At 43.1% G+C, this 27144-nt stretch overlaps 1 protein-coding gene and 1 long non-coding RNA gene across 2 annotated transcripts in view; one reads left to right on the top strand and one right to left on the bottom strand.

Annotated features, from left to right (window-relative positions):
* Window positions 1-27144, top strand: part of DACT3 (dishevelled binding antagonist of beta catenin 3) — a 335358-nt gene that overhangs the window by 198337 nt on the left and 109877 nt on the right. The window lies entirely within an intron of this gene.
* Window positions 2485-4130, bottom strand: LOC146798406 (uncharacterized). Its single transcript, XR_014968684.1, has 5 exons — window positions 4082-4130; window positions 3796-3895; window positions 3524-3715; window positions 3273-3382; window positions 2485-2696 (listed from the first exon to the last, which is right to left on the bottom strand). It is a non-coding gene; the product is annotated as an uncharacterized LOC146798406 (long non-coding RNA).

Here is a 27144-nt window from a genome sequence, read left to right on the forward strand (position 1 = left end):
CAAACTCAAGCCATGAAGCAATTGTGAGTTACAGACCACAAAGCCAATGGTAACAATGGGCGGAATGCATTCCCAGGGAAGCTTTAAGAGTGTCCCCAAGATGTCTTTAGCAAACTAGACAACTGTGCTCTCCGGTAGGCTTCGTTCTAAAACGAGGTGTGTAGCACAAAATACACAGTCTATACTGCAAAAGAGTTGCACATTACACAACTATGCAGGTGTTTGTGAAGGGATCACTCCTCTCCCAAATCATGGCACAGAGATAAAGATGCAGACATGCACATTTTAACTGACAAAACACACACGTTTTTTAATTCTGGTCTTAGTGTTATGTGTATTTTCTTTTAGCAGGTGACATTGCGTAACTAAGGCCTTGGTTGTGGAACAATTTTCACCCTACTGTTTAGCCATTTGTCATTGTTTTAAGAAATACCTTAAAATCTAGTTATGGGGTCTTGCTTTTAAACTTTCTTTCTGTAGACACCTAACAGATATATATTTTATATTCAGATTGTATTCATATTGTCTACATTGCAGCCTTGATAAAGTTGTCCAGTCGAAACCTGTTGACTGCTTTGAGTTAAAGTATGACATTGAAATAAAATAAAGGAAAAAAGGATTGTTTATAGTACTTTTTGATTACATCGTTGTTACCTAAATGTATTTTCCGTTTACTTTCTTGTAACTTCACTTGCCTTATTGTGTGTGCTGCCCTTCACATCAGACATTACCCGGTTGTCCTACCAGGTTGAGGGTAAGCGCTCTCTCGCCCTACTGAAGGGAGATAGGAAAGGAGAGACCGTCCTACTGTTAAGCGCTTAAAAAGAGAGACCCTGAGATGTAGAGAGTTGATTTCATATCGATGGATTAAAACGAGGGTTTCGTGGGTGGGAGCTAAACTTAGATCCTGGCACCACAAATTGCTCTACCAGCGGGAGCTACCTCAGTAAAACCGAGAGCGTGCATAACTTGTCACGTTTTGAGGCTTAACAAAAGGTACATGCAGTGTTTAACATTTCCATTCCTTTATATATACAAACAAAGCTGGTGATACACAATACCTTCCAGGTGACTCATTCCGTGATGCGGAAGCGATGGCGCAGCTTGAAAAAGATTGGGAGGACAGGAAGTAACGGATGGCGCGCGCCGCCATATTGGGTCTTTAAAGCATTTGATCCGGGGGCAGCGGAAAAAATCAAAGCAGGCTTGAACCCTTTGAGACAAAATTCATATCAACTCTTAAAAAACTGAAAACACGAAATTGTGGTTAAACTAGAAGCCCACTGGAATTTTCAAACGCGAGATAAAGAGGCAGTGGCATCTGTGCACTGTGATAACGGTTGATCTGAATCAAAAGTAGCCCCTAGCGACAGCTTGCGTTCAGAATTAATCAATAGCGCAACCATCTGGAATCCTACTGAACTCTTTTTAAACAGTGGGGGGTTCCTATCTATTTGGATGTTTTAAACCGTTTCCTACAGCAAGTGAAAGCCATTAGACCAATTCAAACCCTAACGCTAACAGCTCGAAGAGATTTTAAAAACAAAACATCGCAGCTCTATCTGGTTAGAGAATAAGGCTCGAATTGAGGGGTTGTAATAAAAAGTTAGTGACAACTTTCCTGGAAAAATTGGGCATCGTCTTTTGTGAAAACACTGTAGTGTAATTCTGCTCATATGTATGCAGTAGGCCGAAGTTGTACGTGACAAATTGTTTTGTTTGCCCTGCTGCAAATGGCAAAAGTTAGGGAGTTCGCCAAAACATTCACTATGCACTGTGAACTAAGTATAATCTTTTAAACGAAGCATTTTAAGTTTGGTGAAGTAGTGTAAAGCTTTTGATTTTATTTGAATTTATTAGAGTTTCATTTTGCACTCGCACTTTTTTTTTTTTGAACAAGCGTAGGTTGAATAGTAACACATTTGAAATAAGTGACAAATGTTTGAAGGACTGGTCACAAAATACTGATTGCGATTTGCAACTGGTATTTTTGCGGCCAGAGTGCTGGTTTGCAAACAGACCTATAGCAATTCGAACTACCTCATTTATGGCCACATCTGCAAAGGATTTTTGCGGTCGGAAACGACCGATTGGGCCGTGTCCGACTGCAAAAATGCTTTTAAATATGTAGAAAACACAAGTAATGTGTTACTTAATCGCAATTTGTGTTTACGATTCGGTATTTGGAAGGGGCATGTTTAAGACATCCCTCCCATGTATCGAATCTGAATGGGATGTATGAATGTTTTGTAGTATATCAAGGGTACCCCTAATTTAGTTTCCTATCTCAGGGTTTAAAGCAAATATTCGTGAATCGAAAAATAGGAAACTTATACAAAACACAGTGAACTCGTATACAAACAAAATGTGATAAATAAGCACAAACATGTATGATGTTATCTCATTGACCAATTATGACCTCAGGAAGACTAAGTTGTTTCTATCCATTTATTATTTATTTATAACTATACATTTGTTTATGGACATATGTACCATCAATCATTTCATTTTTCTCAATATCTTCTTTTTGGTATAAACAATCACTGTTGTGGGTATTCGATCAGTGCATATTTGGTCAACTGTTTACATATTAATTTATATGCACACAAGAAGAAAGATTATTATTAAACATGGCTGTTGAATCTACGCGCGTTTCGGCGTTCAGCCTTCTTCAGGTAGCCATGATTTCTTAGCTCCTATAACATAATAAGAAAGGACAACAATAAACTCTATATGTTTGTATACATCAGGTCACTCAAGTGCACAATATATCAAAAAGAAACTAAACTAATCCATATATACATTATTTACACATCATTTACATATTAAAAACAGTGTATCTCCAATTGTGTTACTCAATACAAGACGCTTCTGAAATCATAAACTGTTAAATCCAATAAGCGTTTCATAGGTCCAATAAACGTTTCATAGGTTCAAGGATCACCTATTTAATATGTTCAATAGTCTGTGTCTCTCATGGTATGGGTTTTAATATAATTGGAACTTACTCGATCGTAGTTACATATTTGATAACTAAATTACTAGAACTGTAACTTCAAAAACATACATTTATAGATGGACATGTTCTAAAGGCAACCTAAGGGGTGACAGGATCTAAGAACTATCCCATAGAGCCGTGTATAATGTTCATGTGGTGTAAAGGACAACGAGTTAAGAGATAAAACAGAATACCAGTATGATCTGATCGCAACTAAATGTCCTTAATTAACTGGGTATCATTTATAGTAACAAAGGACAACCCAAAATCCTACCTTTTCATCTCCGATCGTGAAGCGCCGGTAAGGATTTGTATCATTAGACTGGGGATGTTTAACGTAGTTTGTTCGTTCACATAAGATAGCTACAGAGTCCCGTAGTATATCTGTGAACGAGAGATCAGTCAGCCATACTTAGTGTTTTTATTACTTGGTGGGCGCATAGATTCCATCTCAGACTAGCTGAAGTTACTTTGTATTGGTTTAATACATTTGTAGCTAGAAATTTGTAGTGCTACAAGTGTTACCTTTGATTCTGTGAAGCTTTGCAGCTTAAAGTTCCCGTTTTCAATCGTGACGGGTTCCTGTATCCTTAATACTTCCTAGGGACGTCCTAAGCTTCAGTCTTAGTGGCGGATATGACTGTGGTCACGTGGGATCAGATGTAACTCGCGGACTGTGGCCAATGCGGTATGAAAGGCACAGGTATCTTTAAAACGCTGAAAATAACAGAAGGCAAAGGATAGTACCAATAATATACGGCCTATGAACGAAGATAATACTAATAGAGAGCACTTACTGGTGTTAACTTCTAACAACCAATTCTCAACCATCTAACTGCTTCCGTATAATTCGGAGTGTGAATTCTCCACTCATTTTCATAGAGGTCTTCGCGCCATCTGGAGAAAAACACGCATTTGATAAAAGCTGCCTTCTAGTGATACGAACTGAAAAGATTATCAGTATGCAGGTGCCTGTAATAATACGAGGGTCTCGTAACTCGGTCTCGTTACTGAAAAATTACCCGCCTAAGGATACTTCTAATGTTAAAGGATCCACCCCAGGTCTAATCGTACTGAGCTTACCTTTCCCGTTAGTCTTTCTTCGTACTGTTGTCGCTTGCTTCAATATAGAGAGTCGAACCAAAAACGGGACTAAAACACTGGATCTTATATAGTCCCTAAAGTCATAGGTGGTTGGTCAATGACCGTGGACATTGGCCTGATGCATCCAATGATATTTACCCTAAGATACGGGCCATTTGTTTTCTTAAAGAGATACACACACATTGAAGATCCTTCTCAATGGGCATGATGATAAGTAAAACATGATGTCGATATGAGGACTAGATGCCTACTGATGTACTCATAGATCTGTAAGTAGTTAAACTAAAGCTCAAAATGTAAATCACAGTCCTGATATAATTATAGAGGTGTGGCTCCTGAAAATACCGGAAGTCCCTTAATTATTAAAACGGATGGCTTGACTCCATGGGATCTCGTTATTGAGCCCTCTTTTATATGTGTCTAGAGAAAATATCCAGTAGACCTCTACAAATGTATTAAACCAATACAAAGTAACTTCAGCTAGTCTGAGATGGAATCTATGCGCCCACCAAGTAATAAAAACACTAAGTATGGCTGACTGATCTCTCGTTCACAGATGTACTACGGGACACTGTAGCTATCTTATTTGAACGAACAAACTACGTTAAACATCCCCAGTCTAATGATACAAATCCTTACCGGCGCTTCACGATCGGAGATGAAAAGGTAGGATTTTGGGTTGTCCTTTGTTACTATAAATGATACCCAGTTAATTAAGGACATTTAGTTGCGATCAGATCATACTGGTATTCTGTTTTATCTCTTAACTCGTTGTCCTTTACACCACATGAACATTATACACGGCTCTATGGGATAGTTCTTAGATCCTGTCACCCCTTAGGTTGCCTTTAGAACATGTCCATCTATAAATGTATGTTTTTGAAGTTACAGTTCTAGTAATTTAGTTATCAAATATGTAACTACGATCGAGTAAGTTCCAATTATATTAAACCCCATACCATGAGAGACACAGACTATTGAACATATTAAATAGGTGATCCTTGAACCTATGAAACGTTTATTGGACCTATGAAAGGCTTATTCGATTTAACAGTTTATGATTTCAGAAGCGTCTTGTATTGAGTAACACAGTTGGAGATTGTTAGAAAAACACTCCCACACCGGAAGGGTGGTGGTGTTCTCCCAGACATACACTGTGGTAGCTTGGCTCGAGTGGTCAGGGATCAGGCACCGTGCTAAGCATACGTCATACCCACACAATAACCATGCGTGCATCCGTTCCAAAAATGACACTGCACCTTAAAAATTATACTGAAAATATATCTCTTTATCTTCTTTTCTCTTAGTTGCTGATTAAATAAATAATAATACAATCACAGTAGACAAGGCTTTTCCTGTGGAAGGGTAAGTCAAATAAATAATACTTCAACGATTCAATAAATAAGGTAGATCATAAATAATCCAGGCATTACATAAAAGGCAATTAAATATTATGAGGCAATAAATACTGCGAGGCAATAAATACTGTGCGACAATAAATACTGTGAAACAATAAATACTGTGAGGCAATAAATACTGTGAGGCAATAAATAGGATGAATACAATAAATACAGTGCTCTCAATAAATAATAAAAGCCAACAGTGACACTTGAAAATCAGTTCACATTCCTGAGGTACTATGGGATGATTTGGCCCAATCCCAGCTTGTAGAGTTTTGGATGACCTGAGGGGTGTACTACCTGGCTTGGACAAGGCTGGGGCCTAAACTGAGGTAGATCAAGGGGGAATCTAGAGATCTGGCTCTCCCACACTACACAACCCCTCTGTATTAGTCTCAGCTCACCCCTGGCACTATCAAGCTGGTTCCAGCACCTCTCTAGCCTCTAGGATGGTATCTTAGGGCTTCACAGGGCCTTAGGCGCCCTCTATTCCACTTACTGCCCTTTTTATGAAGTTCCGACGCCGCTGGAGTCGTGTCGACGCCGTGAGGCGGTTCCGGTTCGATGTCGGCGGCCTCGGCTCAATGACAGTTCTTGTCGACGCCGGGAGGCGGTTCCGGTTCGATGTCGGCGGCCTCGGTTCGATGACGTCGGGCGGTCTTGGCTCGATGTCGACTTCGGGCGGCTCCGGTTCGATGACGTCGGGCGGCCTTGGCTCGATGTCGACTTCCGGCGGCTCCGGAGTGCGATCCCCACTCCCGACCTCCGGTGCTCCTTTCCTCAGGTTCCGGCGACTCCGGAGTGCGACCTCCACTCCCGACCTCCGGCACGATTCTCTTCAGGTTCCGGCGACTCCGGAGTGCGATCTCCACTCCCGACCTCCGGCACGCTTCACCTCGGTCTCCGGCGACTCCGGAGGGCGGACTTCACTCCCCCGTCGACGCCGCACACTCGACCTCCGGTGACTTCCTCCTCGACCTCTGGTGTCTCCACGACCTCCGTCGGCGCCCTCTCTCGACCTCTGGCGGCTCCGGGTACGACGTCTGCTTTCCAGTCAGCGCCGCTTCTCCACCTCGGGCTCCAGGTCTCCAGGCTTCTCGACGTCGGACTTCAGGAAGTTACCAGTAACCAGGTCAGGAACTTGCTGTTCTTTACTTTTAAGGCCTGTTCCGGCTGTCCAGGTCCTTAAGATGGTTTTTCTTGCTTTCTCCCACACAGGGCTCCAGGCTGGGCTCAAGTCAGCAGGGACTAGTATCAAGGGTGGGTTTCTGGACCCCACTCCAGGCACAAGTTTCCACCCCTGCTGCCTCACTCCTTCCTCCTTCAGTTCTGTGCTCCTCTCTCTTCACCAGTCAGGTGCCAACTGCCTACTCCAACTGCCAACTCTGAGCTGGCTTCCCAACATTCTAAACCTGCCTCACACTGTCACAGGGTTCTAGAATGTTCTGGAAGGTACTAGTAGGTTCCAGCTATGTCTCAGGTGACAATGGGTGGCCACCATTTTGTGTTTCAGGCCCTCAGACAGAAGTTCCAGGGGTAGGGAAAATGGCTCCCTGACCCTGCATCAACACTAAAAAGTCTGGTGGTTCCCAAAAAGGAAAAATACTAACAGGGTTTGAGGCAAAAGTGGGACAAAATAAATAATGATGAGGAGGGACCACCCAAAGGGCTGACAGGTCTAACAGAGATACACTGTTTTTAATATGTAAATAATGTATATATGGATTAGTTTAGTTTCTTTCTGATATATTGTGCACTTGAGTGACCTGATGTATACAAACATATAGAGTTTATTGTTGTCCTTTCTTATTATGTTATAGGAGCTAAGAAATCATGGCTACCTGAAGAAGGCTGAACGCCGAAACGCGCGTAGATTCAACAGCCATGTTTAATAATAATCTTTCTTCTTGTGTGTATATAAATTAATATGTAACCAGTTGACCAAATATGCACTGATAGAATACCCACAACAGTGATTGTTTATACCAAAAAGAAGATATTGAGAAAAATGAAATGATTGATGGTACATATGTCCATAAACAAATGTATAGAGTTATAAATAAATAATAAAGGGATAGAAACAACTTAGTCTTCCTGAGGTCATAATTGGTCAATGAGATAACATCATACATGTTTGTACTTATTTATCACATTTTGTTTGTATACGAGTTCAGTGTGTTTTGTATAAGTTTCCTATTTTTCGATTCACGAATGTATGAATGTTTTGCAAGCAAATTACGGTCGCAAAACATTTGCAATTTACCACCAGCTCAAAGTTGGTGGTAACCCAATCACAAATGGCTTTGAGAATGGAAAACAAATATTTTTTAAGAGTAGGCAGTGGTCTCACGGACCACTGCCTACTCCTCAAAAATGAAAATAAAACTTTTTATTTTTTAAACGCATCCCGTTTTCCTTTAAGGAAAACAGGCTGCATTAAAAAAAAAAAATGTTTGCTGTATTTAAAATCAATCACAGACCTGGTGGTCTGCTGACGTAAGCAGGCCACTATCCCTGTGATTTTTGCAATTCCTAATTGTCCGGAAACTGATATCATTAATGTTCATGAGGTAGATTTATTTGCAACCCACTAGGAATCACTGAAAGTGTAAAACACATTTTAGTACAATAGTGTTTGTGATTATCAAAGAGCAAATCTAAAAAATTAGCTATTTGGTAATCTCAGACAATAATGTTAGTATATCTGGCCCCAATATTAATAACGTAGGTCACAAATTGCGACCCACTATTAATCTCAGCCATCATAATGATGGTGGCCTGCTGAGGTAAATAAAAGCAATAAAGCAATTTATTTTAAATGCAACCCGTTTTCTTTAAAGGAAAACAGGATGCATTAAAATAAAAAACAAATCGAATATTTTTGAAGAGTAGGTTCCTGGGACCACTGGCTACTCTTAAAAATGTTTTTGTCAACATTCACAAAGGGGAAGGGGTTCCTTGTGGGCCCATTCCATTTTGGGAATAGGGTACCACTACATGTTTACAGTTAATAAAGTATTAATGTTTTGTGACTGGATTTATGTTGGAAAACATTTAACTTGTAGACGCCGTCATAGGCCATTGGCTGACGCCAGCGCTCCCTCCCCAGTGCGTCCGTCGGCCATTTTCCGACAGAGGGGACGGCTGCTCACACCAGAGAGTTTCCTTTTAAAATGCTGACATCAGTTTCGGATTTTCACTGAAAGTGAAAGATCTGCTCATTTCACTTTTACTGAATCTGTGCTTGAGGGCATATCTCACCCCTCCAAGCACCGATTTGCATTGGAGATGTATCATTATAAAGGGGAGATTCGCCCTCATCCAATGATATCCCTCCCTAGTAGATCCCTCCTTGTAGATCACAACAGGAGGGCGATCCCCAAGGAGGTATTAACCGACTAGACACGAAAGATAATTATTGCGATGAGGGCAGCAGCCCACCAGGGAATGGACCTGTACCCCGCCGGCCTCATAAGTCTTTGTGCCCCTCTGGGGGTTGGATGGAGCATTCATACTCATTCTGTCATGCCTGAGGGTGTGGTCAGCAAGCCCACTATACAATGAATCAATTATATGACGTGTGTGTGGACCACCCTGGTATGGGACTTGTCCCCCAGTCCTAAATCCACAAGAGTCTTTCTGCCCACCTGGGACACAGAGCTCCATTCCCATGGCAAATTTTAAGAAAAACAAGGGTACCCCAATACGTGAACCTGGGGTGAAATATGCGGTAAAAAACAATGGTTCGGGTGTGGCCAAAAGGTCCAATAATAAAGTGATCCTAAGGAGAGCACTTATGGTTAGAGAGTTGAAGATTAGTTATTTTAAAGGAGCAAAAAAAAATTTTTTTTAAATTAATAATGTACATAGGGACATAAGTCAGTTCATGTGAAATATTTATTTCCACAACAATAGAATTCAGGTGCTCACACAATAAGTGAAAGATGTGTGACGTGCAGAGTGATGGTGAAGTTTAAAATAACGGTATCGCATTGACAACAATAGTGTAAAACTCCTCAAGCAACTTTATAGAATAGGAAGAGTTTTGTTGTAAAGGGTCAACAGCGTTTCGATCTCAACTGTTCGAGATCATCATCAGGACATATAACAGGTGAGCAAGCAGAAAACAAGTTTACACACACATTTTATTCTCACGCTCGTACCTTCAGCAAATTAATCTGGGTGAACTCGTCTACCCTCAGCTGTTTTCCGAAGCCCTCAATTGCTCTTCCTTGCGCTACGAATAATTGCATCAATTCAGCTTGCTCACCCGTTATTTTAAACTTCACCATCACTCTGCACGTCACGCCTCTTTCACTTATTGTGTGAGCACCTGAATTCTATTGTTGTGGAAATAAATGTTTCACATGAACTGAATTATGTCCCTATGTACATTATTAATTTAAAAAAACATTTTTTTTTGCTCCTTTAAAATAATTAATCTTCAACTCTCCTTAGGACTATTCCCATGGCATGCAAGAGGATATGCTGATTCTTTTGACCTTAGTTATGACATATAAAGCGGCAGAGTAGTAGTAAATCCAAATTTTATTCTATTGCATGGTTATATGTTGTATTAATCGAGACCGTGCTCTGCCTCCCAGGGAACGCAACTAAACCCAGCCATTTTGAAAACTAGACTCCCAGGGGATGCCAGGATGGTATGCCTTGCATACATCCCACAATGGTTTCTTACCAGCAATGCCCTGCAAACCTCAAACCTTGCCTAAAATCATGCATTTTACTAACATTTCTTTGAAGGAAAGTTCCAAAATCCTTGGGGAGTCACAAATGTTCTACCACACAACGTTCATCCACTTGTCCTGATAAAAATGGTAACCCACATGTGGGCCTTACCCTAACTGCTGCAACAGGTAAGGCCCACAAACGAAACGGGGAGAAATTGGCAATAGGGGTAGCAGCGGTATTAGGACCAGGGCTGGACGGCCACCCAGGGAAACCTACCCAATCCAGAAATTTCTGAAAAGTTGACACTAAGGGGTGTCCAGTGTGGTGTGCCTCACGTGGATCCCAGGATGGTTTCTTAACCACGATGCCCTGCAAACCTCAAACTTTGCCTAAAATCACAAATTTTAATTCCATTTCTGTGACAAACTTCAGAAGTCTGCAGGGATCCACAAAATTCCTACCACCCATCATTTCACCACTTGTTCACATAAAAAGGCTGTCGCGCTTGCGTGGCTGGGTCTAGTGCCCAGGAAAGGAACAGATCAAACAAGGCTCAGTAGGAGTTTTTAGGTCTCGCCTGAGACAGCGCTTTAGCGCTGCTCTGGCGAGACTTATAGTAAGCGAGTTTTGGAAGTGCAAACAGTGGCATTTCAGGCCTCCAAGTACAGTGCATGTGCCCCGGGCGCGCGCACCATTTGGCGGCCTGAAAAGCCACTGTTTGCACTTCCAAAACTACTTTCACTTTCGCCTGCCACACGGCCGCGCTTTGAAGTGTGATCGCGATTGCGATCACTTACATTTCGCGGGCGCTTTGATGTTTTCAGTGAGCCGCGCGGCCACTGAGGACATCAAAGCGCCCGTCAACACCATTTGCCACCCCCTTCCTGCTTGTTGCCTAGGAGCTTTGTTTAGACGTTTCTTCTCTCATGAAAGGCGCGCTTCAGAAAAAGAATGCAGGCTCAAGATTTGTTTCGTAATCAGCATGCGTTTGTTAGACAGGATTATTTCAGTAGCTCGTACCGTCCACGAGATTGATACATTGTTTCACACACGCTGTGTGAACGAAAGACCAAATACACTCGCAACTAGAGTCTTTAATGGAAAGTCCGTGACATGTCATAAATTTGTAAGCACACAACGGGGAAAACTTCAAGACTTTCATTACCGTGCTGTTGAATTTGTTAGTCTTATTCAGCCGGTTAACTTCAAATGTATAAGCAGACTTAACCCTGGTGCAGCTAAATTCTTGACATTAATGTGAAAGAAACGCACATACGGCTTAGCTAAGGACTGTTAAAGCTCTTACTTCTCTGATACTAGATCCGTGATTCGCTGCCAAGGCTCATTCCAATTAGGACGTCAAAACATGGCGCCTTGCTTCAGTAGCTTTAAAAATTAAGACATGTTCAATCAAGCGCCAGAGTCTCACCCTAAGAATTATGGGAGTTGTAGTGTTAATTAAATCCGCAGGACGTGAGTCTCAGTTGCAGCTTATAGACACAAGAATTATACGAGTTGCAGTATGAACTGAAACATTAGAACCCGAGCCTCTATTGTACTTTGTTCGTCTCGGACATTTCATTAAGCCCTCTACAGGCCCCAAAATCATTTGCAATGCAATGCAATGGGCCTCGCAGTTACACAAGTTAAAGCTATTGGCATTGTAAATGACAATGCCAATAGGCATTGTTATTTTCAATGTCAATAGCTCAAACTCGCGTAAATGCGAGACCTAATGCATTGCAAATGCTTGTTAGAAATGTGCAGGTGTGGTAGGTTTTCCTGGGTGCTGACTGAGTTAGGCCCCAAATTTTGCAGCCACCAATATTACAGAAAAGGGTTGGTTTTTGGGTGAAAAAGGTTGATCTGTCCATGTTGCGTTTTTGGCCTTTTCCTGTCACAGGTACTAGGCCCACCCACACAAGTGAGGTACTATTTTTATCGGGAGACTTGTGGGAATGCTGGGTGGTAGGACATTTGTGGCTCCACATAGATTCCAAAACTTTACATCACAGAAATATGAGGAAAATGTGCGGTTTTAGGCAAAGTTTGAGATTTGCAAGAGCTTCTAGGTAAAAAACATAGTTAGAACTTCACAAGTGACACCGCGCAGGACGCCCCTGGTTGTATAGTTTTTAGATATGTCTTGATATGGTAGGTTTTGCTAGGTGGCGGCTGAGCAAGGGGCCGAAATCCGCAGCTACCTATATTTAAAAAAAACGCATGGATTCTGTTTGGTAAAATATGATGTCTCCAAGTCGAGTTTTGGGATGTATTGTGTTGCAGGTGCTATGCCCAGCCACACAAGTGAGGTATAAATGTTATCTGAAGACGTGTTGGAATACAGAATAGTAGAACATTTGTCTTTACCAATTAGATTTTTCCGCATTGGTGCCTTCCAACTTTAAGCCAGTGTGCTTTGAAGAAGACATTTTGCAAAATGCCTTCTGAGTCACATGCCCGCATGTGTACCAATATTTTCAGAGATGTACAAATAACCATTGCTTTATAAAATAAGTATCTGATGTACATTTCAGAAATACATAGGTTAAGTTCATGCCCATTTTTCAGCCTTTATATTTTACCTTCCAATTTTCTCTATGCTTGGTACACAATGAAAAACCATTGCAAGGCGCAGCTCAGTTGCTGCCACTGTGCACCTCGGGTTCTTGGAGAACCCATAAACCCTATAAATCTCCATGACCAGAAGGGTCTAGCGGACGTAAAGGTATATTGCTTTTGTAATTCGGCCATTATGACAAGAAGTTAGAGATGAAAATGGTGCCACATTTGGGTATTTTTTCCTACTCATTTTTAGTATTTTTTATTTCAACAGATGGGAAAACATTGTGCGATCTATACAAATGACCCCTTGCTGTATTCACAATTTTGAATACTTTTCAGAAAAGTATAGCTTTCCATGTACACCCGTGGGTTTTACTCCTGTTTCCACTACAAACTGGAAATAGGTTAACATTTCAAAAATTAGGAACGTTGACTTTTTAAATTTAGCCCTGCTTGTTCCTGAAAGCTGGCAAGTTGGGGATATTAGCTCAGGAATTTTTTTGTTGATGCCATATTTAGGGAAAAAACAGACATGTTCATGCACAACACCTTTTCCCATTTTTCTTCAAAGCCCCAAAATATATCTATGTTTTGGCTATTTTCTCAGTCCCCTGCATTAGTATCCAGACACCCTGGGGTACCCTTATGATCCCTATGAGTTTGGCAAACAAAGGACGCAAATTTGGCATGTATACCTTAGGTGGAAAAAGTTATGGAGGTATAAGCGCCGAGTATCCAAAAGATCCAAAAAAGGGCTCAGCGTTGAGATGGAAAAGCCTCAGCTGTTGAGTGCTTAATACATACTATTCCGATTTTTTTTTTTTTTTTTTTTTTTAAAGGGATGCCCTAAACACACCCCTTGCAAATACCAACTTGGTATTGGATGCAAACCCAAATTAAGATTCGGTAACGTGTTAGCAAGTTACAATTTGGGTATCATACATGCCAAAAAGCCTTTTTGCAGTCACAACTAGCCTGATCCGGCAAATTTGACCATTTGTGATCGTAAAAAGGCTTCATACACCTGGCCCTAGATTTCTAGAAAACGAAGACATAAGCACTAAGTGGATTATTCATTTTTCATACGTATGCAGCTCTGTACGTAGTCTGCTCTTTACAGTGATATAGTAACAGTACAATTTTAACTACGCTACCTAAGTTCCACCTATTTTTTAGGTCTCACCTACCAACAAGGAATGCGCTGTGGCTGTGAGGCCTATTGTGAATGATAAAAAGCTTGGATCCCACTTATTGCTTACAATTTGTTGGCTTCATTGCCACTCTTAGTTGCTGCCTCCTATTTTTGCAGCACTTGCCGATGTCACTTCCTGTTCTGTGGTGTGGAGCATGGACCAAGTTCTCATTGATTTACTTTAATTAGTCTAGTTCTACTGTTTATTCACTGCTCATTATGACCATTTTTTTCTTTATTTCCTGTCCATGTTATTTCTTCCCCTCCCACCTGTCACTCTCGTCCATGTTGCTTTTTACCCTCTCACCCACCACCCAACCATGTCTGTTTTGCCTTGTCCCTCCCACTCTCTTGTTGTCTCTCTTGTCCCTTTCCTCCTACCCTTCCGTTTTCTCTGTTGCCCCTTCCCTCCCATCCTCCTGTTGTCTCTGTTGTGTCTTCCCTCCCACCTTCCCATTGTCTCGGTTGTCCCTTCCCTCTCACCCTCCAGTTGTCTCTGTTGTCCCTTCCCTCCTACCCTCCAGTTGTCTCCATTGCCACTTCCCTCCCTCCCACCCTCCCGTTGTCTCTGTTGCCCTTTCCCTCCCACCCTCCCATTGTCTCTGTTGCCCCTTCCCTCCCACCCTTCCGTTGTCTCTGTTGCCCCTTCCTGTCTGCCCTAAGCAAAAAAGTGCAATTACGCGGCCAGTTCTGGCCACATCATAGTGCATCTTTTTTACCATTGCCACCCTCCCTCCTGTTATCCATGCCACCATCCCCTAACCTCCCTCCTGTTGTCCGTGTTGCCCACCCCCAGCGGCACTGGTGAATAAAAGAACACAACACTAGACACGTGCCAGGCGTGAATTCACATGGTGTCATAGTCTCCCTCTGCTAATCAAATGTTTGACCCAACAGCCAAGGCCCAAGTACCAAATACCGTGGTCAGATCCCATCTAACTCACCGACGACCACCGTGTGTAAGAGGTCTCACAAAGCAAAGACTAGGCATGAGATAGCTCAATGGGTTAAACAGCCTGCTGCATGTCCTCTCTACAAGCATGAAACTGTTATGGTAGAATCAAGGTTCTCTACCCAAGATAACATCAGTGAAGTTGTGCGTGTATGCATAGATGTTTGGGATGAAAATCGCACTTTTTCATTACAGCACTCAAATCTGTGGCATTAAAAACTTTGCTTACTCTTTGACATACTTGCTGGCCATACTTGTATAGCTCATATTATTGAGACCTGGTGGCCTAGTAAAGTTGGCTAGGGTCATACAATACCCATTTGATTTGGGATGGAGCCCAGCATTCTCAGTTTTCAGTCCCAGAACTTTGAAAACGTAACTGTTCTGCTGGGCAGAGTCTGGAGTGTAACATAGCATCAGAGAACACTTTATGTACCTTTATTTTTAGCCATGCTGCAGAGCCGCGCTGCTTTACAACATTGCTAAAAGATCTTGGCAAAGCCAATAGCTTACGCTTAGGTGAAGCCTAGTGGCTTTGCTAATGCTTATTCTGTGGCAAAGGCTTTGCTTCGTTGTCAGTGTCCCGTTTGATCAATTACATCATTTATGACCAATTGCATCACTTATTTTGAAAATGCTGTTATATTGAATTTACGTCGATAGTAGTCATTTAAAAGACACACACGTTTCATTATAAACAATATACATTTCTAAAATATTTAAGGTTAATTTCCAACTTTTGACATTGAAAATAAAACTAAATCTCTGCCCTTCATTCCACCCCCCCCCCCCCCCCATTCTTTTTCATGGTCTCTGCAACTGCTTTCACCCCACACTCGATCTCTCTCACACTTCCCCTCACTTTTTCTTATACTTTCAAACTCCAATTGTTACATCCTCTACCAAAGTTAAAGAACAGTGTCAAAGTGAACACATCATTATGAGATTGAACTACGATGAAATTCAATTCAATTGGTGTCTGTTGTGAACACTGTGTCTAGTTCAAGCTAAGGACAACAAGCTACAAGTTGCATCTAGCACCTTTTCTGCTCATTTCGAATTTGATTTTCAATGCATCAAATCTGTGTTTTAATTATTTTCTCCAGGGTTTTGGTGGTAGAGAATGTTTGCCCCATAGAGACCAATGTTGTGTTTACCTTTGAATCAGTGCTTTAAATGGGCCGGTACGGCTGGTACTGAGTACTGGCACTTTTTAGGTCTCGCGTGGCGTTGCAGCACAAAGCTCTGCTTGCCTCGGCGAGAGATTTTGTGAGAGAGGGATTTCAGAAGGGGGCTTGAAGCCCCGCACCTCATTTCCATTGGCTGGCGTCACCGTTTTTGCTAAACGGTGGCCTGCCATTGGAACTGAGCTGTTTGCGTTGCCTCCCTTTCGCCTTTTGGTCCGGCCCATCCAGACTTGATCGCCTGCTTCAAGGCTGTCGTGAAGCAGTTTCTTATCTCAAGGAGGCCTGTTTTTTAAACAAGCCGTGAGATCCAGTCCGGATGGGCCGTCCCAAAAGGAGACAGGGCGCCACGCGTGAAAGCGCGCTGCAAAAATAAAAAGCGGCTGCCTTCCCTCAATGACAATCACTTGTTAAAATGGCAGTCCTTGAATAAAGACCAGAGGTTTTACATTTAAATGGCGCTGGCTTCGTAATTACTTTTTTTTACTCCAAGTTCCGATGTGAAAACCTTGCCGGGGGGGGGGGGGGTCCTTTGGTGTAGAAAGGCTACAGTTTCCACCCCACCGTCCCAAAAAGGCTCTGCAATTACAAACCCATTAGATGCTCTCCGCTGGCCTTAATATGAATAAATGCCCGGCGCTAATCTCATAATCTGTTTTGTTTTATCAATTGCCTTTTCTGGCGCGGGCGAGGGAGAATAAAAGGGAGGACACTTAAGGCTTCCAAACCGAAACGAGGAAATAAAAGGTGGGTTTGTTTTCAAGCAAAGGCGTTTTGGGAGGAAAAAGCATCACATTTATCCCTCTCAAGAAATGCACAATTCAGGCAAAACAATGGTTTGTTTAAGCCAACAGCGGTCAGGTGGAAGTCTTGGCTACCTCGAGGCTAAACACATCTCATCGCAATCCGATTATCATAGATGCAATAGACTCTTCCGTAACAGTTTCACGTCGATATCAGACTAAACAAAAGCAGCACACATAAAAGCGCGAAAATTAAAAAAGCATGAACTATTGGACTTATGGAATCCATGGGTGGGGTCCTGCATGGATGAATGGAAGGATGGATGTAGAACGGCTCAGTGTGTCTTGCTGTGAAATGATGCAACGAATGAGGTTTGGTGACGCAAGCGTAAACCGTTGAGGCCAAAGTCCGAGTTGTTTTTGAATGTCGACCGAATCATGCAAAAGCATCATCAGAGTAAAATACACAGACCAATTACGTATTTTTATTTTACACGAAAAATATATGTTCCCTGTGTCGTCAGCTTCCTGCTGCGCAGCTGGGTGGCGCGCAATTCACGTATCGTCGAGGGGGACTCGATAACCATGTACAGGGCAGGAGAAAGGAACCAACAGGGCAGGAGAGGTGGACTAAGACCAGAGCAGGCTACCTCGGAACCAGTTGGAAGTCCCGTCGTCGGCTCAACAACCTGTGATTGCCGGCATATAACGTAATCTCTCCCTGCCTATATTTAAAAAATATATATATGACCATGCAATCTGGTGTTCCTGAAGCGCACTCTATTGCCCTTGGGCCAAGTTGGCGCGATATAAAAACTTTAAAGATCAAAACAATTATATATATATATATATATATATATATATATATATATATATATATATATATATATATTTATACAGAGAGAGAGAGAGAGACGAACGACAGGGCATCTGTGCATCTATAATTCATGAGTGTACCACTTTTGAAACCTAACAATATATTCAGCTCACATAATACTGATGTTTATGTCGTAAGATACCATGCTAAACAATAAATGTAAACTTTGTGGTCCACTTTAAATATGCGCAGTTTGGCCAAGACCTATGGCAACGAGTTGCAGAGTGAAGGAAAAAGGTTTAGAGAAAGAAGGAAAAAGGTTTAGTATCGTGATCGAGGGCAATGTGGAGATGCTGAGCTGGTGAAACTACCGGCCACACACACAGCATTTGTTTCTATAAATATTGCACTTGCTTTGGATGCAATAAAATACATCTATGCAAACAGGTCACAAAAGTTTGATCAACTAAAAGAAACTGTAGCACATGCCAAGCTGGGATGGTATTACTTCCCCGGTGAAGGAGGTGAGAAAATGCAGCAGCGATGCATATAGAGAGGAGATCTTTGTATCACACTGCATGCGAGAGGGTCCGATGGGGATGAAAGCATGTGCAACATGTTGTTTGTAGTGTTCATGCTAACCCTAGCTTTATCACTCGAAACTGGGATCTGTTTTTAATTTTGATTAAAGTATTGGAAGTTCGGACAGAAGTTAGAAAAAAACTGCGATTGTGTGGAAATTCGGGACGTCTGGTTCACCCTACACCTGGCTCTCACTGTGGCTGTGTTGTCTAGGAGCCCTCCCCGTCTGACTAACGGACACAAAAAAAATCACTTGTTTGACAATCTTCCCCCACAGGAGCAGTGGCAAAGAGTGCCCGGTGCGCATAATCTAACTCATCCTGACAGCAGATGAAAACGAGCATTTGCAATGCAATAGGTCTAAGTGAATGTTTGAGCTATAAGCATTGCATATGTTAATATTTGTTCTTTTTGAAAAAATTTTGTCCAAAAATATACTACCAGTAGCATAAGTAACAAGCATTAAAAATGCAATAGGGGAGGAGCCAAGATGGCGACCGGGACGGCAGCGTAGGCTCCCGGCTCTGTGAACCTCCGCATCCCGCACAGATATCCTGCATGAGATCCTTAGCCTGCGCTATATGCCCGTGTTGGTGAATGAGAGCGGCAACCGACCGTGTGACTCCGAAGTTTCTGGCGGCGGTATCGCCGGAGAAATGTCCAGTTGAAGTTTGCGGCCTGTGCAACCCTGGAACCGGGACCTCGAGTGGACAACATGGCCGGGCGGCAGTTCAACAACAGCGGCCTTTGATGACTGGGTGGAGTCGGCCTAACCGGAGCGGTGCGAATATCGGCCTACATTTCGCCGTGGTCATTCCTACCACTACGCGTAGCGGAACGAGTGCATGCCCGAGGTGGCTAATCCAAGATTCCCCGGTGATTGTCTCAGCCTTCGCCGGTGAGCCGCCCGGCCGCCGCCCGTAACTCGCCCCCTGTTTTTTGCGGACTGCTCCCGGATTTTCGCGGGCGCAGGTCCGTGGAGGGGATGACTGTTGCCCGTGACCACACGCCGGATGTATTTTTTGCCTGCCCCCGAAACCCTGATTCCAGTGACATGGAACCTGAGGCGCTTGTCCCTGAGTCCTGGTCCCAATCTGGGTTGGACCTACCCGGCGGCCATCTTGACAGGACGAAGTCTACTATCCTGTACACTGGGTCGCAGCACGATTGGAAGTGTGCGACTATGAGGAGCGTCGCGGAGCGAGCGCCGAGAGCTGTGCTGGGGTATGGTGATCTTCTCGAGGCTCTCGGTGCCCTCCATTCCACCTTGGTTCACGGCGCCTGGGTATTGGGGAGTAAGCTTGATGGGGTGACATCAGCGTTGGAACAGTTGCTGCCTCCCTGTCCCCAGGTACACGGGGACTTCCTACACCGCACACAGGAGGACAGTGTCGTGGCCGCCCCTGTGGATAGTGACCAGCTGGCAACTCCGGACAGTATCTTAACGTGTGATCGGCTGGCTGTGGGTCTGGTCTGTTCCGGAGGTATTGGACCTGAGTGGGGGGTGGTGGCCTTGTCCCGTGCGCGGCCTCCGGCAACCCAGGCAACATTCAAGCAACGGTCGCCTGCTCTGGCTGATTTCGCTTTCTTGGACCTTGTGTGCGGTGCAGATCCTGGGGCAGCACTGGGAAAGACGACTCTCCATACTGCTGACTGTGTTGGTGATCAGAGACTTCCACCCTACCTGTGTGTGTCGCTTCCTGTTCTCTTTTGGACGCTCCTCTTCTTTGTAGCATTGGACATGGCACTGGGTCGATGGGTATGCATGGGTAGATTCGCAAAGAGTGGCCAAGGATAAGGCTGATCCTTCAGAGGTGGTCATCTAATAGGCGGGCGGGTTCAGGGGTTGCGTGCTCTCACGGCATAACTGTTAGTGTAATAGGCGCATAATGCTCCCCATTCTTCTTTGACTTGGTCGATTCTGTGTTGCTTAATGTTTGCTTTAGGGGAAAACAAATTGTGCGGGAGGGAGAAGCCGGGGGCATGTTTTGAAGGCCCTCCTCCAGTTTATTAATATTCTCTCTACCCCCCCGTCTGGTGGGGTTTCTTTTCCTACTCCTCTTTCTCTGTTTCTTCTATATTTCGGGTCTGGTTCCGGGGCGACAGGCACGCTGCTGGGGGGGGGGGGCCGTACTCATCTGCAGAGGTGCAGGGTGGGGGGTTGGGGGAGGGGATCCTTTAGTCTTTAACCCTTTTTTTTTTCCATGGCCTCCTTTTTCTTCTCTTATTTCTTCTTTGTCTTTCTTTTCTGGGATCAGCATGGTAGAACTCCTTCGTCGTTGATCGCTGCGTTTTCATGTGTGCCACAATTTCCGTGGTGTTTTCTGGGTTTTAGGGCAGGGGACTGCAGGTGCAAATGGCCGTGATATTCCTCCACATCCTGAACTTCTTGTTTCAGCGCCATTGACTAGATAAATTGCTGTTTATTGTGGACGTTTATTGTTCTGCCTGCCATTTCTTGCTGCCGGGAAACTGTTTGGCACCTGATCCTTCCATTCTCCCTTATTATAAAATGAAAACCTTTTGTATCATGGTCTCCTACTTGGGCTGTTTAGTGGCCGAGAGTATACCAGCATGGAAATTCTGCTCCCCGAGGTGCTGCCTGTTATAAATATTGATTTCTGTTACTCTGACTGCTTAGCGGCCGGCCCCGGGGGTTGTAGGCCCATACTTGTTATTGGTTGAAATGTCAATAAAGGTTTTTCAAAAAAAAAAAAAAAAAATGCAATAGGTCTCGCCTTTGATTAAGTTAAAGCCATTTGCTGCGCTATACAATACCATTAGCAAAGCAAATGGCTTTAACTTAATCAAAGGCGAGACCTATTGCATTTTAGTGCTTGTTTATTTAGAGAGGGAGAGTACCGGCACTTCTCCAGAGAGAAGTAATACTTTTAATTGGAGAGTACCTGCACTTCTCAGAAACAATCAGGTACTCTGCTACAGAGTATCTGCACTTCTATTTTTCCATTTCAAGCACTGCCTTGAAAATCTTCGTTATGGTCAGGAGCCCTGGGGATGTATTATAAAAAGTGCTCTTCAGCACATCGCTGTGCACTCACTGTCTGTGACTCCAGGGCACTTTGGTATTACAGAAGAGGCCTCACACGTTTGCAGACCTCTTTATAGTACAAATCACCAGGTTGTAAATGTAGCACAGGAGTGATCTCAATGGGGCCTTTCCTCATTTGCATGGGAGCAGGGCCCATGCAAATAGGGGACAACTTTCCTTTTGTACCCGCGCTGTATTAAACACGTAGGCACAGTGGCAAAGAGGCTGCTAGGGGTCTGCCCCTCCTTTCAGTGGCAGGCCGCGCTGCTGCCTGCACAGTGAAAAGTGGGCTGGCAGTTTTTCAACCAGCTGGTCCCTCTTTCACTGATTTGCTGTCCTCTCGGCAGCCACGAGTTAGCTGCTGCACCAGGGACAGCATATTCATTATGATATGGTGTACTGTAATGGTCTGTGCCATACGCACTGAGTTAATGGAGCAAACCACAGGGGCCGTACATCCTATCTCCAATATGGGTCCTGTCCCATTGTAAGTGTACACTTTTTCATCCCATTAAAGGCAGATAGAAAAGGAGAGATACTCCAGGTGTAAAGGTTTAGTGCCTTCCTCTCATCTAATATGTCCCAGAACACAGAAACACAGCTTGTATTTAGGTGCTGTAGGCAGCCCGCTATCTATGCGTATGTGCCCATGAAGAGGTCTACCCTTTTGGGAGATTATTAACTATTCAGATCTGTTTAAAGCTTAATAAAGCATTGTTAGGGTTAAAATGAAATGAATAGGTGCTGCCACGATGCCCAGGTGCTAGCTCTTTTGGTCCCTTTCAAGGGTGAAGGGAGAGAGTAAAACTCAAAGATACGCCGGGCTGTAGCAATTCTTTTCTGAAATAGTTTTATCCTTGCTAGTAATGGAAGAAGTGATTCACCATTTTAAATGGGAGTAGGTAAAGTTGTGAAATTTTGCGTGCTCCAAATTCAGCTTTTTAAAATTTTGCTAACTCCACAAACTTAAGGACATTTGTAACTTTTTAAAAAGGGGGTGAATGCATCTACTTTGTAGTTTTGTTATGCAGGAGAAAATCCTAGCAAACCCTATGATTTATTACCCATGAGATGCTGGTTGGAGCATTACACTAACTTTGTAAAGTGCAGACGTTACTCACTAGACCAAACTAAGCCAAACAAATTATGTTTCTGTGCATTCCTAAGATACAGCATCTTCTCTGTAGCATCATTGACTAAATGCTTTGACTTATGATCTAGTGGCAACCAGTTTCCAGTATGTGATCTCATAGTCTCCCTTTGGCAAATGTTGCCTGTGGTAATCAGTTCTTAAAAAAGTGAGGTATATTGCCCTTTGAGTGTTTTTAGGTCGAGCCTAGAGTCAGCGCGTATGCGCTTCTCTGCGAGACTTGCTGTAGTGGAGTAGGGAATAGAAGCCACGCCCATTCTCCGCCCATATTTGTCAATGGCTTGTGTCATTGTCCTTCCTAAATGCTGACTTCTGATTCGTAAATAGGCTTGTTAGTCCCTCCTTACTACCGCCTTGTCTTCATTTGTAACTTCCCCTGATAACTGACCCTTTTACTTTGGTTGTTACACGGTACCTGTTATTTAGTCTGTAAGCATGTTTTCTTTATCGAGTTTCTCTTACTGCAGTAATAACTGCTTTGCTTACATTCAGTCCGTGGTGCCTTCTTTACAACACCACCCTCCCACCTGTTGTCAGTGCCTTCTTTACCTACCACCCTCCCTTTGTCCGTGGTGCCTTCTTAATCCCGCCCTCCCTCCTGTTGCCCATGATGTCTAGCTTACACCCGCCTTCCCTCCCGTTGTCCGTGGTGCCTACCTATTGGCTACGCCAATGCTTTTTAAAAGTTATTTATCTGCTAAATAAGGGCGGCCGTGTGGCTCACCCAACTCGTTTTAAAAAATGTTTTATTTACATGCTAAATAATAGCAGCCGCACGCAACGAGACATGCGGCTGACCCAACCAAGTATTTGCAATGCAATAGGTCTCGCTTTTACGCTAGTTTGAGTTATTGGCATTGTAAATGGCAATGCCTTTTATTTATGTTTTGGTTTTTATAACATAAATAAAAGGTCTTGTCATTTACAATGCCAATAGCTTAAACTCGCCTAAATGCGAGACCTATTGCATAGCAAATGCTTGTTTCATAAAACCATCTGTCTGTCGAGGATTTAGGCTTTGCTATATGATAGATTTTTTTTTACCCATACTCAGTTCCCAGAGCAAGCATTGTTGGGTGGTATTACTCCGCAGAGAGAGTGTAATTTATAAAGTAGTTGTTGTCAACCATTGTATGGGATATACAATTAATAAATTCCAATCCCTTGACCAACTTTTATAGTTACTTCCATGCTATCTTTGGAATTTATAGAGGATTTTGACCTGTGGATAGGTAATAAAGTCATGTTCTTTAAAGGACCTATTAGTTTTCCCTAATCATATCTCATGGTAGGAAAACGCCACTACCCTTGCGATGTCTTGTGCCCTAATCACATATCATTTCTAAATGTAGTTTAATGAGCTGCAATTACACCTTAGTTTTGGTTTCATTTTTAGGTTTTGCCAACCAGACAATGCCACCTGGGGCCATATCATACATACGGCGCATTTTTCCTTGTTTCTGCCGAACATACCTTATAAAAGGTGAGCCCGGCGCAAACAAGGAAAATGTGCCGTATTCGGATGAATGCGCTGCCACCAGGACAGCCGCGAACTTGTGCAAAACATGTGAAAAATGGAGCGGCTGCTTTGAATCTGCCCCGTTTTTCACAGTGCAGGCGGCAACCCGCCTGCACTTTAATGGGGATTAGAGATCCCCTTGCAGGCGGGTGCAGTAAGTGACTGCACACACCTGCAAGTAGATGTCTGGGGGGGTCCATGGGACCCCCTTGCCCCCATCCAGAGGGCTGCAGCCAGGGGGAGCTCTAACAGTATGCGACCTTTTAGGTGGCGCACTCTGTGTGCCTCCTGACAACTTATTTGCCTCTGTCTGCACTTGCATCTGCAATACGGCATGGGCGCAGAGGCAAAGGGATTTCCTCATTTGCAGGGGGCCATGCCTCTATTCAAATGAGGCAACACCCTCTGATGAGAGCCTTGGCGCTTTATATGCGCAAATTCTATCTGCATTACATACAAATATAGAACATTCAAGCACTCACAGTCCAGTACTAGTTTTGTATTGATCTTCTTTGGTTACTAGTAGGGAATGAATCCAATTGACACAAGGTCAGGTACTTGAAACTCTTTTTTTTATATTTCAAGTGCAGATATGCAAACAGTATCATCCAACAACTCCCACAGCCAACACGTGTTTCATCCTCCTGGACTTTTTCAAGGGTATGCAAGTAAGGGAAGGTCCCAAATGAAGAAGGCCGTATTATTATAGTAATGATGAATAACGATCGTAGTCCTCAGTCCAGCCTCTGATGTTGTCCTTTTATCCCATGATGTATATGCCAATGGAAGATTCTCGACTTCTAATGCCTTCAGTCCCAACTTTTATGTTTTTCTGGCTGAAGTATATGCAGTCAACTTGTGTACCACAATTCAAAGTAACACAGGAAGCAGGTCCCTGATAAGCCTGCTGTTAGAAGTATCTGTACTGACTATCACGTAACTTTGGACGTCATGTACACGAGGGAGCTGCTTGGCTTGTAAAGAAGATCAATAACAAACGTGTACTGGACTGTGTGTGCGCTTGAATGTTCTATATTATTATTAGTAGGTCTGCACTGTTTCCAAGTGTGAGCGATTTGCACTAACGGTGGTTTGGTGTATTACATTTTAGCCCCACCGAATTTACATATGTTCTACTGTGAACACATTGAAGCCAATTACTGGAGGTAGATGTGCAGGTAGTAAGTCTTAGCCACCGTATTTTGTCGGTTGCTATCTGTACTACAGAAGGGGACGCACAAGCATCTGCAGCCCCCTTCTGTAATACCAAAGTGCCCTGGGGGGAGGGGGGGGGGGGCGGCAGAAACGCCCATTGCGCTCCTGGGGCACTTCCATAATACGGCCCGTGGATGGAAAAGACATATTGTGAATTTATACTGGGCTTAAATCCTGCCTATTGATTAGCATTGGTTGGATTTATTATTGCTCTCATTTGCTTGCTTTTTATTCAATGGTTTGCCTTGCTGTTTTTGTGTTCCTTTCCCCTAAAGCATAGCCTTGCTACCATCCTGACTGACTGAAATATCCTTCCACTACTCACTTTTAGAGAACTACTTTTTTATTTTTGGCTAAGCACTACATGAGTGTGCGTGTTTTCCCTCTCTTGTGTGCTTCTTCCCCTTCAAATACCAGCACCCCTCGCCCCTTTATTACTGTCTCCCTCATGTGTTTGTCTCTCTCACTCTTTCATGTGCTTTTCTTCCACCCTGCACTTTATTGTGTTCTCCAGACAGTGTGGTTTTGCCATCCTTCCCCTCTTGTTACTCTGTTGCAATCCCACAACCATGGTCCCGTTTTGATTTAGCGCAAATTTTCTGTTTTTTAAATTCCCATCCAAGTGGCATCTGTCATCTTGGATAAATAAGTAAAAAAAAATGAAAATGACACCGCTTCATTCTGTTGCCACGTGCAAATGTGGTGATGCATGTGTGTGTGACTACAGAATGATGTGACTGGCAACAACAGTCATGTCATGGGGCCTATTTTTTCTTCTTTTTTGATATGCTGCAGCTTTGCAGCATGGGCAAAATTGTGCTTTTAGCTCATGGTGCACCGAATCTGCACACAAAAAGCATTTTATTTTTTTCTGATGCTGCATTGGGAAAGCCAATAGGTCCTTAAAGGCAAGACCCATGAGGTTTGTCAGTTCTTGTTCTTCTGGTTATAACCCTGAAAAACTCCCAGGTCTTCCCTATGGCATTTACTGGTCTATTCGTGGGTTGTGCCATATTTCAAGGACCACTATTGTCAATAATCCCTTTATAAGTCTCCATATGTTCCCAGAGGCCTACGCCAATGTCCAGGGATTTTTTTTGAAGTGCGCAATCCAGTTTTTGATGCAGCTCACACAGTACGTCCTGCTGTCCACCTTCTGCTTTTTGTCTTATTTGTTTGTGACCTACTCGGAATAACTGTTCCTTCATTATTTGTTGCTCCGTACCCTGTAGGAGGAATTCGATTCCCTACAGGTATTGCTAACTAAACCATTTTGGTTATAATTTATATGTTCAGTCTTCTGTGAAATTCTTATCCGAAATTTCATACTTTGGTGGTCTGCAAATTATCAGTTGACGACGCTCTATGCCTGTTTGCTTACATTAGTTTACCTTTATAATTGCCTCTATTTGATACTATTAACCCCCTCATTTTTCTGGCACCTCAAATAACCCCTTTTTCTGCCGCCTCCAGTAAGCCCTTTCTTCTGCCCTCACCTACCTTTTCATCCCTATTGGGACTGATACATTGGCAGTGAACCTTGAGTGTTTTTATTTTATTTTGTTTTCCGTTGCCACTGTGTTATCTGGGCACTCCACATTTTACCTTGTTAATTCTTGTTGTTACCCTCTACTGCTGTGCAGATCTCCTAGAATGGTTCCCGGTACGGCCATCTGATTTTATTTTTACAATCATTTACAACCTAATTCCTTGCTGAATATTTGCTTCCTCTCTTTTTTGTCCTTCGGGCAGCAAGCATGTTCATTTTCCCCATTTTGTCCTGATGATGACGTGTCAAATTGTGGAAGGTCAAAACGCCATTGACATTCACCGGCAGAAAAAGGATGCTTATTGTGCAATAATATGATAGAGAAATATTTGACTTACCATATTCATGCACAATATTTATTGATTATTGTTGCCATTCTTCAGTTCTGTTTTGTTTCATTTTGCTTCAGTCACATGATTTTCACAAGCACAACTTG

This window comes from Triturus cristatus, chromosome 9 (assembly GCF_964204655.1).
Source record: "Triturus cristatus chromosome 9, aTriCri1.1, whole genome shotgun sequence".
Taxonomy (NCBI): domain Eukaryota; kingdom Metazoa; phylum Chordata; class Amphibia; order Caudata; family Salamandridae; genus Triturus; species Triturus cristatus.